The 14,257-nt window shown below is 38.6% G+C and overlaps 1 protein-coding gene across 2 annotated transcripts in view; it reads left to right on the top strand.

Annotated features, from left to right (window-relative positions):
• CHCHD3 (coiled-coil-helix-coiled-coil-helix domain containing 3) overlaps nucleotides 1-14,257 on the top strand; it is a 253,270-nt gene that overhangs the window by 147,144 nt on the left and 91,869 nt on the right. The window lies entirely within an intron of this gene.

The following is a 14,257-nucleotide window of genomic DNA, read 5'->3' as shown; positions in this document are numbered from 1 at the left end:
ACTGCAGTGGCCACGGGCAGTTTCCTACACTCTGAGGCATTCTCTTTGCTGTTTGGGATTTGGAAGAGATGCAGTGAGTACTGATGATTAACCAGCTCAGATGGTTAGTGGTAATAGTAGTGTTTTGCTCAGGAGAGGTCCCTTTAAAACCTCTGAACTGATTTTTGAGTCAGGAGAGAAAGTCAACCCCTTTCTTCCTTCTTAGGGTACCCTGCCCACGCCATACTTGCCCAGTGTCTGCTTTTCTAAAGCCCAGGCCCGTTCTCTACCATCTCAGGCAGCTTCACGTGTCCCAATTCTTGTCCACCAAGTTAACAGGTGCCTCCTTTACTTACTACATTCTCTTTGGGAGCCGAAGAAAGTGGATCAAGTCTGCTCAGCTATTCACATCAAGGAAATGAGGCAGAGGTGAGGAAGCCCTTGTTGCTCTTTCCACGCCCTCTTTCGGGCTATGGGTCCCTGGCAGTCATTATTCTTGTGGATCTTTGTTTCCTCCTCTGAGCAGAAATGTGGCTTTACGGGAAGGCTTTCTCAAGTCCCCTGAAACTATAAAATTCTCTATCAAAGTCCTATGTTCTGTAGGGAAATTAGATATTGCGCTACCCACAGTGCCATCAACTTCTGTGGAGATAAGAAGTCCCCCTTAGGCATTGCCTTATTTTCTAATAAAAAATTACATTCAAAATTCCAAATGGTTGCTTTTGAATTTCATCTTTGGAAGATGATTTATATAAGCTGTTTTGTGCTTTTTGTGTGTGTGTCATCTTTAGTAAAAGACTCAAGCACTTCTTAATTTCAGTTTTTTTATATATTAAGATTTCAACACCTTCTTTAAGCAAGTAATGGGTTTATTTACTATTTACTGTTTGGATGAGCCTACTGTGCAGAGATTTATAGATTATTAATCTCATTAGTTCAGAAAAGAACTGTTGTGGGGGGTGAGTACTGAAACTTTCCCTGTACTTGGAATTTACTTGCTTTTATTACATTTCTTAAATGAAATTTCAGAGCCTAGAGGAAAGTAGTGGTGTAAGTATACTTCAGGACTATATAATTGGTTTGATTCTTTAGTAGAGAAGAATTTTATAAAATTAGAGTATCATTATAAGTACAGTTTAGCTTTTTGTTTGTGTATAGACTCTCAAGTCTTTTGAAAATTGGAGTTACAATTTACTCAAATATAATAATATTAAAGCTAAAATATCATTCAGGTTACACATATGAGTATTTTTCTTCCTTTGTTCTGCATTTAATGACATTCTGTGGTTTTTGCTTCTTCGTGCTGGTGGTTTATCATGAGAAACTGGGAAACAGCTGCTCTCTGAGGAAGTCCAGAGTGGGGAGGACATGCACTTGTTGTCTTTGCCCAAGCAGTGCCCATTACTGGACTTTTACCCAGCCAGTGTATGTGAGCAACTGAGCATAAAAGAACTGATGTTTAGGATCATCTTTCTTATAAGCACTCCACAAACAAGCTGAGCCGTACTGAAATATATGGTATGAAACCTGTTTTCATGATGAACTACAGGGCCAGATTTTAAATAAGATAATCTGTGAATAAACACCCTAAGAATGTTTTTATTTTTTTTTTAAATTGATGCATAAAATAGTGAAACAACTGAACAGTGATTATATTTTTATTTGGGGACATGGCAAGTCTACGATGCAACTGACATGCCAGCCATGTGAACTTGTGTTGGAGGGCCATATATTGGGCAGCCACAGGGAGCATAAGACAAACTGGTCCTCAAGCATACAGGAGCGTTTCATCAATATCTTTAAGCTCCATAACTATTTTTGCCTCTCTTTTTCAGGACAACAAACAGAAAGAAAACCAATAAACATTACATAAATAAAACTCAAGTTAGGAAACAATACTCTCTCTATGATGACTCATATTTTTTATACTTAACAAGAGTAATAAGTTGAGAGAACATGTGGATGTTCATTGATCAGTTAGAAAACTGGCATTACATTTAAATGACCATTTTCTCTGTTTCTCAGGAGGACTGGCATGTCAGATAAGCATCTTTTATAGCTACTCTTTTTCTTACCCAAAGTGTTGGGAGGACTAGGATTTCTAGGTCTTTTGGTTAAGACACCATGCTTTCTCTACTAGCAGAGATCAACCATCTTTTTCGGTAAAGGGCCAGATGGTAAACATCTTAGGTTTTATGGCCATACTATATCTCTTGCAACAACTTACTCTGTCATTGTATTGTGAAAAGAGCCGTGGCCAATACATGAATGACTAGATGGAGCTGGGTTCCAGTAAAACTTTAATTCTAAAACATGATGATGAGCAATAATTGGCTCTTGGATGGCACAGAACACAATTTATCAAAGTTGAAATGAGACATCTTTACTCATCCAAAAGTGGGCCACACAGAATTGCACAAAATGTTCTCATTTGTTGTTCCTAGAGGTATGAAAATAAAGTGCCAAACATCAGTAATATGCCTTGAGCTTAATATTCTTAGGTCTTTTCCTGTCTACTGTGAGTTAGAATTACTACAGACTGATCTTGAAAACGTGACTGGATTTGGCCAACTTGAAATTTTGTTTTATAACTTTGTGGGAGGGTGTTAGGTCACATAAGGCTATGATTTGGAAGGGTAAACAATGTATGTGGGAATTTCAAGGAACAAACCCACCTAATTGCAATTGGCTTGAAATAAAAGATGTTGGTGATGGTGATGGTGATGGTGATGGTGGTGGTAGTGATGATGGTGATGGTATGGTGCTGGTGGTGATGGTGATAGTGCTGGTAATGATGGTATTGGTGGTGTTAGCAGTAATGGTGATGGAAGTTGTGATGGTGGTAGTGGTGTTGATGGTAATGGAGATGGTGATGGTGGTAGTGGTGATGGCGATGATGTTGATAATACTGGTAATGATGGTGGTGATGAAGGTGGTAGTGGTGGTGGTGGGAGTGGTGATGATGATGATTGTGATTCAGATATAGTATAATTCTTATTTGACCTCCACAGAATCTATTTAGTAGGTTAAACAACTTTCATTCCCTTATGGAACTTGTTCTGTGATGTCCACGGCCCACTGATGCTCACCACCAACAGACTTTCTGACATTTCTGTGCATTTCCTACCTAATCAGTTAGGTCGGATGCTTACCAAGAGCCAGCTGTGCTTCTTTGTAACCTATGTTATGTCAGTTGTGTTTGTTATTACATAGATTAATTAGATGTCAGATCAACTGTTGCTATTTGTATAATAATTAAGGTGAATGGTTTGGAAAGACTTGTTAAGCTGATTTACTGAAAACTTGCTATTGAATTAGGAATGTGTATAGGGAAGGGAACTGTGGAAAGAACTGAGGGGTAATCTAGAAGGGTCTTGCACCCTGATTGCTCTGTGAATGCCTTCTAGTTCTCACTCGCCTTTGAGGAAATTGGTTGAAATTTACAGGTAACCCATCATGAAGATGACAGGGAACTCAGCAGAGCTATTCTTGTTTCAGGCTCATTTTTGTATAAGACAACTGGCAAAGAATTTGTATTTAGATATTTTATTATAGCTTGATATATAAAGTACATAGATACCTTTTGTTTTTTACATTGTATATTTAAGGTATCATTTACTGGTCCTGATTGTATCTGAGTGCTTCCCAAATGTGCCACACACTGCGGCAGAGCTTTATATGAAGTCTCTTATTTAATCGTCACAACAGCCCATTTGAAGAGTATCCTATTTTCTTCACTTTATTAATATAGCATCTAAGAGTTAGGTAACTCATGTATTTTTCTAAGCTCCTAAAACTGGTAATACTAAGTCTGAGATTCTGTGTTCTTGTCTCCCTAACTATACAATCTCCCATCAGCAGCCAGATTTTTGATTTTTAAATGCAATAAATTTTTTTGAATATAGTAGTTAGTAAGAGCTTGTTATGAATCGGCAAGCCAGTCTTTATTATAATCAAAACTGGAGGTTGTCAAAGAGTGGATTAGCTTTAGTTAGTGCTGGAAATATAGACAAAGCTTAGCTTAAATCTTAGCTATGTTTGTGCTGTTTTTACTGCATTCTGGTCCTTTTCCCCCCTCTTTTGGTTGGTCACATACCTACTTGGGACAAAAATATTGCTTCTACTTCTTAAAAAATTCATGTAATTCTTTGTTTCTTAAAAGTAATAGGGCAGGCATAATTAACTTCATTTTGTAGGTGAAGAAACTAAGGTAATTGAGAAGGATGTAGAGTTGCAATAACATAAAAGATCCATATTGCAGATGAAAAGTTGGATAAGAAAATATTTGCGGTGTCAAACAGATATTTATTTAAAAGAAGAGAAAGTTGAGGTGATTGATTACATTCTAGGATGTGGAAAAGTATGATGTGGAGGCTTACAATGGGCTCTTTTCTGGCTGCATCTGAGCATGGGGTTAATTTTTTTTAAGGATTCAATTTCAGGAGGAGTGATTCAGTGTAAAGATGGGAACTCGCTCTGGTAGAGGAAAATGTTGGTTAATCTTCTCTGGGATTGTATAGAACAGTTTTAGATTCTGTCCAGATTCAGAAAACTAAACTAGCCAACCAAGTACAGCCTTTACAGTTACAAATATTTATTTTACTCCTAAAAAACAACAACAGTGAAATCATAAACTTGGATGCAGCCTGTAATATTTGAGTGCACTCAAAATAAATTATATACTTAGATTTTTATTGTTCGTTTCATTCTAGGAAAATAAAGAATGGTGACATGAAACAATGTACTTAGGTAGAAAGAGGCTTCTCAACAGTTTCACTTACAGCAATTTATATCCTTTCCTACTGAGTGATTTAGTTATTATTCCTAATTCTCCCAAAGAACACTATAAAAGTAGACCAGACAGCAATACACTGGTTAGGATGAAGAGTGGAAGAAGAGATAATGGAGTTAAAAGTTAGAAGTATGTGAAATTCAGGACTAAGAAGCATTGTTTAACTAGGTTACAGAAAAATAATTAGAAAAGAAATAAGTAGATAACAGACATTTAGAAATCTATTTTAAGGAGGAGGCTTGGGAGTTCATTGGACTATCACCTACACATGTTAATTCTGTAGTGTGAGATTCCAGAATGACTGCTAATTTTCACTTACCAGAGAAAACCAGTTTGCTTTCTGGGAGAAATTACTTTTTTATAAAACACCACAAAGCTTCACAATTTTATATTATTATTTTTATACTATGTCCTTAGTACACTTATGCTTAGAAAATTAAAAATTAGAAAAGCAATGAAAAGATTGGGGAGGCAGCAATATGAGCAGAAATGAAGAGAACTAAAAATATATTTGCTAAATCAGACTTTTTTTTTTTTTTTTTTTTTTTTTTTTTTTTAATCTAAAGCGCCACTAATTATCTGGAGGGGAGGGAAAAGAGAAATCAGACCACAGTCAGGTGGTGAACGTGGGATTAATGCTTAGGGATATTTAGTCAGAAATACTCAACTTGGCCTCTTTTGTACTTCAAAACAAGATGAAAAACCTCTAACACATCACATATATTTTAGCTCACTAAGGATAAGAACAAAAGTGATGAAGTAAAAATGAGGACAAAGAAATGAGCAAAAGAGGAAAAGTGACAGAGACAAGAGAAGAATGAAAGTTTTGATACCTGGAAAGGTAGATAAAGGAGGAAAAGAATATGCAAAGTCCAAAGAAAACACCAGAGGAGAGAGAGCAAGGGAGCTGCCCTCAACATGCAGTTCCAGCACGTTCTTCCTTTATCTGGTACAGGCTTCTGTCCTCTAATATGGCCCAATCTGTTTAAAGTTTTGTCATGATTGTGATTGCTCCTTTCCTGAGCTCAGGTTAAGAAATCTGATCAAGCCACCTCTGCCTGAGAAGCTATGAGATATGGAGCACTTTCGAGTGTCTTCTCTATTTTAGCTTCATCAGAGAAGTTTTCTTCCTCATTTCCAAACTGATGTATTTAAAAAATATTTTTTATTGATTTCAGAGAGGAAGGGAAAGGCAGAAAGAAAGGGAGAAATATCAATGATGACAGAGAATCATTGATCAGCTGCCTCCTGTATACTCCCTACTGGGATCAAGCCTGCAACCTGAGCATGTGCCCTGACTGGAATCAAACCTTGACCTACTGGTTCATAGGTTGATGCTCAAACTCTGAGCCACACTGACTGGGCCCAAAGGAATATATTTAAATATTCTGGTTTGTATCATTTTAGGGTCTCGTCTTCCCCAGTATGCTTGCATGTACACTTGCGCACACACACACACACACACACACACACACACACACACACAGGGGTTAGAATAAGATGCATAGCTACACCCCTTTCTCTTTCTTAGTGGTTTTGAGAATATTTGAAAGCTTATGTCTGGAAAAGGAAAATTGTTTTATATCTTGTTGAAATTTAGGACATATCTATCACAACAAATAAACCAGATCATACTTTTTAAGTTTAATGATTATTTTTCCCATTCTGTGGGAAATATATTTCTTATTTATTACTTACATAATAGTACAAATTTTGGGAGCACCTTGATGAGCATAATTGTACGCCAAGGCCTAGGTGATTGAGGTAGTAATATTTCTGGATATTTGAGACATTGGTAGAGATTTCTGGTCAGTAAACTAACATGCATAACCCTCTCTGTGGATGGAGGCTACATTTTAGATTAATCAGAAGTTAGAGAGTTTTTAGCTGCTGATAGCCCCAAGTTTCAACCAAATAACCTTAGAAGTACTTTGTTCAAAAGCACCCATTTGGCCTAGATGGCTGCTCACCAGTGTGATCTCACTTTGTAGTTGCTTCCACGTGGGTCACAGTGATGTCGCATTATTCTTAATGATCTTTCAGGCTATCTTTAAAGACTTTCTCCCCTTCCCTGTGCTGTGGCCACTTGGCCTTAGCCCACTGGGGTTTCCCCCTGCAGATCCTGCTGTCATTAATACCACCAACATGTTCAGCCTGGGTGTGTGTGGCCTGAACCCAGCACTCAGGGAGGTGGCTTATGCTTCTAACCTACTTCTTGGAACAGCTTAGATATCTATTGAAAAGGTTGGTCTTATCATTGGAGGAGAGTCTAGATTTTTACTTTTTCCATCACACCTTGAAAACCAAAGCTCTTAGATGTTAAAGGATGCTTTTAAAATTAGAAAGCTAGTTTAATCCCAAGACAATACAGGTTACCTTGACTCGTGTTTACTATAAACAGCATCTCAGTGAAATATCAGAGCAAATATTAAAATTAGATTGTTTTAACGTTTGTATCTAGAATCACCATGATTTTTCTAAGGTTGAAGAATTTATGTAGTAGTCTGTTGTTGTTTTTTTAAAAATAGGATAAAGGACTTAAAATTTAGCATTAGGCTATAAAACCTGTGAACATTGGTACTTGTGTCGAGCTGGGCATTGGGAAACTCCAGTTATGTTTTCCTTATGGCATCATACTTCTCTTAAACAGCAGATTTTCACATACTTTTCTTAAACAACAGGTTAAAGAAAATAATTTCTATGGTGACTATAGTATTAGAAAGTTGCTAAGAGAGTAGAACTTAAAAGTTCTCATCACAATACAAAGAATTTAAAACTATGGTGACAAGAAGTTAGCTAGATTTATTGTGGTGATCATTTTATAGTATATACAGATAATGAATCATTATATGGTATACCTGAAACTAATATAATGGTGTATGTCAGTTATGCCTCAATTTAAAAAACAATTGCTAATACCTTATGCCTTATCCCAAATTCCCTCCTCTCCCATTAAATATGTTTTCTTCATTAAGTAATTTTATCTTAGAATAGAGTGTTTGACATCTTAAATGCATCAGTGGCCTATCTCCAGATTCCACGTTTTCAGTGGTATTTCTGTTTGGAACTTTTCCATGCCATGTCTAATGGTATGCATCGTGCCCATTCTTGCACATCTCCCCTGTGTTTCAGCTTGTGCTTCACTGTCCTCTGGCTAGAATTCATGCATTGACTTTAAATGATCTTTAGAAGATGCTCCCGGGAACGTAACTGCCATTCAGCACCTGTGGGCCGGGATTACCTCTCACCTGGATCCTTTCAACAGTTCCCTTAATGGTTTCCCTGCTGGCACTCTCCCCTCTATCTAATCCATCCTATACCCTGAGACTAATCCTGTCACTGAAGTACTGTTTTCCTCGCCCTCACAAACCTTTAGAGTGCCCCTCCGTCCCCCAACAGGATAAAGTCCAGACCTCAGACAGCCAAGTCCTCTTGCAGCCTAGCTCCATTCCTTCCGGCCCTCTTCCTGAAATTCCCTCTTCAACTGGACCCTTGCCCAGGTCTCCTGTCTGCTCTCCTCTGTACCTCTGTTTATTGTGCCTTTTCGTACAGTGGCCTTTGTCTCATCCAAATCCTGCTCATCCTGCCTTCAAGTTCCAGTCCAGCTGCAAATCACTGTCCTTATACATTATCTTTTATGATGCTTGTTTGTTTATACGTCGTGTGCACCATCCTCCACCCCCGTTTGTAATTTCTGGAAAAAATAGCATTTGTAAGCAGGAATGGATTGCTGCTCATTGTGTAGCTCTCTCTGTAAACTGGAGCTTTAGGACTGAGGTTTATTGTCAGTGTATGAGGTACAGTGGGCTATTATTGATTATGATATATTTTACCATGAATAGCACAGGTCAGAAGCTCTTCATAAGATAAGTTTCCCTGTGTGCTTGTTGGATAAAAACATAGATACATTAAGTTTATTTTGTTCTTCAGATTATTATTTTAGCATTTACCTTTACATGTGTGAGCATGTATATAGGGATTGGCTTATTTCTTCTGGACAGGAAATACATTCCGAAAGCCCCAGAGTCCTTTTGGGCTGTCATGCCTTGTGTGGTTTGTTTACATCATGGTTAGTGCTTAGTTAGAGCTAAGTTGGTGGCCAGGTCATTCTTCTAACCAAATTGGAAAAGTTCTCCAAAGTGTTCCAGGAACTATTGGGAGAATAGATCAGTAAATATAATATTGCATAGTTTTATGTTGCATCTCAAGGATGCAGGCCACCTCAGTGACAGGAAGCTCAGAAGGACAAAATATAGCTTTTTACAAAGATCAGCTAAGCAGCCTCTTTACAAATATTCAGCCAGTTTTCAGCTCTTCCTTGATCATGCCATCATTACTGCTTGCATTTGTCTGACATCAGACGAAGAGAATAAAGGAAAAAGATGGGGGACTTGGGAGGGATTTCCTTCTGCGCTTAAACCAGGCTTGTCACGCTGCCGGGGCATTGTGTCTGGTGTTAGTAATCTCACGAGTCACTTTCAGTTTATTATTACTAAGACATAAACCTTTTTCTTAGAAATTTAAAAAATTTTTCAGAATACTACAAAATGACACTTAGACTCTTCTCTCAGGAAAGAGGTAGAGGGGTGTTAACTTGCTAAATGTCACTGCACTACTTGTTTTCAGTTGCAGATTAATAGCAGGTGGTAGCCATTTCTCAAAGCAAACAGGCTGTCTTTTTAGTTCAGTTAGAAAAAGCTCTAATTCTTTACTGTAGCCTGAAATACTCTGTGCAAGGTGACAAATGGCAAGCATCACAAAACATTCAGCGTATTAGAAAATAGCTGGATAATATCGTGAATTTTTAAAGGATCAAGCCATGACTTTGAGCAAAATATTTCTTTTACCAGACATAATTGAGTTTCACATCTGGGCATTTATGCTTAACATATATATCTATTACTTTCAGTGAATTTGTTTTCCTGCAGCTGTTTTGATTTGTGGTCTGTAATATCTTTGTCCACTTCTGCAGTACTCATGTCAGATAAGAAACATGTTTAGAAAGGAATCACATCTCAGAAGCTCTGTAGATGGTCACCCATCAGCCATGCAAATGCATGTTTATGCTCCTGTGTTTGGTGGGGGATTGGGGAGGGGGGTTCAAGTTAGTGATATGATGTTGGAATAATAATAATTTTTGGTTTTGGACTTCTTTGCTTCTTACAGACAGGTTTTTAAGAATATTTGAGATACTGTATAGTATGCCAACGTGAAATATGAGTCAAGGAAACCTGTATTCTATTCTTAGTTCACGACTAACTAGCTTTCTGATCTTATGAGAGTAGAATTATTTCATGATTAGATACTTAATATCTGAGTACCTTGGATTCTAAGGTATTCTAATATGCCTCCTTCAAATGTATAAGGTTCTTTTCCATTTTCTGAGTATTTTTGATAGCCTATAAATATGGCATCAAATGTCATTAATGGTTTGTCATTAAGAACATCACTTTGCATGCAGTATACTTGCACTTGGTTTAAGAAGCTTGAGGGTGGGGGTCACTTTCCTCTGGACTGGAATTCGATCACTTAGCCCCTCAGGCTGAACAGTTGCTGGGAGCATTCTAGCACCTGATTAAATGGTGGATGAATGGAAGTCATACTTACAGGAGGAAGATTTTTAAGCCTAAAAGATACTATATAATTAAAATGATAATCATAACCATAAAACACACAGGATATCACATCAAACAATTAATAAAACTCTGCCCAGCAGGCAAAACCAAAGCAAAGTCATGAAGTTGCTCTTTGCTCTTGGGTCCAAACATAGAGAAGGATCTACTTGGGGAGAAGCACTGCGTTCACGAGACGGCACTTCAGCTGTAGATTTTAGGCAAGTCTCTCGTCTGCAACTGTTGGCTGTTGTTTTTTAAGTGTAAAAAATAATGAAAACAAAAGAGGTGATTGCAAAACTGTACTACTTTATATTGCTATGTGGTGAGGCTTTCTCGTGTGGTTATGTAATTTCAGCTCTCTAAAAGTGAATAAGTATGTTAAAAATTGTAAATTAATATTTTTATTACATCCATTTTTGAGTTTCTTAGTAGCAAAGTTCTGGTGAAAGGTACTCCCCAGTGTTTGAGATTTGGGAGTCGTCTACTTCATTGTGGTCCTTCCACGCCTGTGTACAAATAGTGATGAGAACAAAGCTATTGTATGTCTCAGCTAGCCTGGCCCTTCCAGGGAGGTATCTTCTCATCCCTTCTCAGCCATCTTGGCCCAGAACCTGAAGTGGCTTATGTACAGCCTATCTATGGGCTCTGTTGCTTTCCAGTTGATGATTCATGGTTTGGGTGCATTTTCCTCTTTCCATTCCTCCTTTCTGAGACTTTATTGATTTGTCCAGGCTTCTGTTTAATCTCACAGCTTCATCTCTTAATATTTTTTCTTTGGTCAGGTAACCTGGAGGCTTTATACAGAGGCTAAAGATTTTTTAAATCAGGTTTGGGGGAGAATGGGATGTTGTAAAGGGCCAGGTACTTCTTCAAATCTTCCTTACCAGTAGCCATTGTTGAGAATGATTTAAAAATATAATTGTTATTATCCTAACAGTTTTCTAAATTTAATTTTTCTTGGAACAGTGGAGTCATAGCTTACTTAAGGATTTAGTTTTAAATTACGTGAATTTATTTTGTCAGTTATACCTCAATAAAGCTGGAAAAAATAAGATGACTATTTGAGACAAAGATTTCTTTTGTTCAATTTTATTCTTAAGAGTTCAGCACTGGGAGTTCTGTTATTGGTTTCTTGGTTTCTTTAATCAAGCACTAGAGGAGATGTTGGTTTTCTTTTGAGGATTCGTGAATGAAAACTATCTTGAACCAATAGAATTCCACTCACTGGGAAGAGGTGAGTGAGACTCCCCCCCGACAAGGAGGACCTGTGGGATGTGAATCTGACTGAGCCATCCCAGGCTTCCTCGGGAAGCAGGTGAAATCCTGCACTCTACTTGCATTTTTCTCTCTCCCCACTTGAACCCCAGTAGCTGGGTTTGAAGAAACTTTATGTGCATATGATGCAATTGCACATAACTCTCCTCGCTAAAGCACCACAGATGGGATGAGGATGCCCAATTATTTTCTGAACTTAGTCATTTTGGGCAGAAAATGAGAGCCACTGGGATTTGGTGAGCAGCAGTGAGTTGAACTTGTTTTAGAAATGACCCCTTTCACCCTCAGTCTTACCTCTGAATCTGCCAGGTGGTGTGAGGTTCAGGAAACAGCCCAGTGAATATTGCTAAGCAACAGAAGAAGCTAAGCCCGATGGATCCTCAGGTCCTCGTAAGCCCACCGCTGGTGCCAAGTCAGGCAGAGAGAGAGCGTCCCTGCTGCCATGAACGTCTGTCCCTGGCACCCAGGTGTCACCTAGTCTGGGTATTTCCAAGTGCTGTGTAATGTGTGCTTGTAGCATTGTAGCAATTTGGCAGCAGAACAGGTGCATTTACTGAATTTCCTCTGGCCTAGCGATAAAGTCAATTCTGAATGGAGTGATAGAAGAAATGGAATGTGTAATGTGAATATTTGTGTGAACTTAGGTATTATTTAGTCCATCTCCTTAAACTTACAAAGAAGAAAACATCCCCAAAAGGGAAGTGGCTTGCCCAATTTCATGATTTTGCAGCCAAACTAGAATTCTAGCTTCAATTGTCTGATGACTTTTCTGTTCCTTTTTTTACTTTTTTTTTTTTTTTTTTTTTTTTTTTTGCTACAAAGGATTTCTGACTCATTGTATTTCATAGGTCCAATAGGACTTACTCAGCCCAGCCTACATAAGTGAAGCAATTCTATCAAGAATTGAGGTATACAAACAGATATACCCCCATTTTTGGTTTGCTGGTTTAATTTCTGATTAAACTGGAAGCTGAAGTTTAAGACCTGCTTAAAGTTCATTGTCATCATCATTTGTTTTGGGTTAATTAGCAAATCAGAGTATGTGGAGCCATGGGCTTATGCCTTGGGCCCTGTCTCTGAGAGAGAACTTGCTGTGAAAGGTGCCATCAGCTGCTTCAACTTTGGGTCTGTGTTCACTCCCAGCCATGCTCTCTCCATGCTGACAGTCTTTGGGCCATTCTGCTTCCCCCAGAATCTCTCCAACCGGCAGTCTTAGCCTAGGGTTCTCCACCAGCCTGGCCAAGGTTTTCTCTGAGCTGCCCGGGTGTCTCATAGGTACCAGACCTACAGCATAGTGTGAGGCGCTCTGCTCCCACTCCGTCTCCCTATATCCCTAATATATCTCTTGTTATTCTGATTCAATCTCAGCATCTGCATCCCAGAGGACCTAAACCGACATGGTGCCTAGTTGGCTCTGGAGACATTTTTAGAATATTCTGCATGAATTGTTACAGGAACTCTTTAAAAACCTCTTTATGTTAAGTAGTGTTGAAAATAGCTACAAATGTTTGAGTGATAATTTTTACATTTCTTTCCTTAAAGTCAAGCCGATGTGAAAAGAAGCAAGGTCAGAGAGCAATGGGAAGTACATTGCCATCAGGAGTTCACTGTCTTCCTGACCTTAAAGAATTCCCTAAGTCAACAGGGAACCTGGAGCCTCCTATAAAATGAACTGGGTGATCTCTCGATTTTTTTTTTCTTTCCCCTAGCTCTAAATGTGGAATAGATTGCAAGAGAAGAGATTGACTGGCCAATTGGTCCCAGTAGTGTGAACATTAAATCTAAATTTAAATTGGACAAATACAAGCTAATACAAAGACATTCAGAAGTGGTGCAGTAATTGTCTCCGTGTTGTTGTTCAATTTATTTGTCAGACCAGTGATACAAATATCTTCAACAGATAGTGCAGTTTAACTAGCATCTCTATGTTAAAGTGCCTCTGTGCTTTTTAATCTCCATTGTAAAACAGATTACATATACATGCTTGGAAATGGAAGCATTATTCTCCACAATATGAAATAAGAAGAGAAATTTTAGTGTAATTGTACCTTAAGTTACATAATCTCAAATACTGAGTGCTCCTTCCCACCCTGATCCATATCAGCTGTGGTTTAGGGTTGAGAACATTCTGCTTTTACATGTGATGGCAACACCCAATTCATTTTGCAGCTGAATTTGATGATAAAAGCCTCTCCCTGCCCTAAGTCCATGTAAACACATGGTAGTTTTATTAAATACTAGAGGCCCAGCATGCGAAATTGCGAGAGACCCAGACCTGCTGTGCCGGCAGGACCCCAAACCCGCCCTGTGTGACCCCTGGGACCCCAGGCCAGCCCTGTGAGTCAGGGGTCCTGCCTCCATCGTGTGAGCCCCATCAGCCCGCACGAGCCCTGCCAGCCCCACGTGAGCCCCACTAAGCCTCAAGTCCCGGCCCAGAGAGGTGCTCTATGCACTCCTGGTGACTGGTTGGTCGTTAGGGCATCGCAATCACAGGCCTTTTATTACATAAATGACTCTTTTTACTGCTCTTTCCTCTTGCAATTATAATTCTTATCTGTATCTGATAGAGTCCTTATTTATTTACAGAACTCGGTCT

The sequence above is a fragment of the Pipistrellus kuhlii genome, unplaced genomic scaffold, assembly GCF_014108245.1.
Source record: "Pipistrellus kuhlii isolate mPipKuh1 unplaced genomic scaffold, mPipKuh1.p scaffold_m20_p_10, whole genome shotgun sequence".
In the NCBI taxonomy this organism is placed as follows: domain Eukaryota; kingdom Metazoa; phylum Chordata; class Mammalia; order Chiroptera; family Vespertilionidae; genus Pipistrellus; species Pipistrellus kuhlii.
Note: the sequence above shows the minus strand (reverse complement) of the source record. Positions and strands in the feature narration are given on the sequence as shown.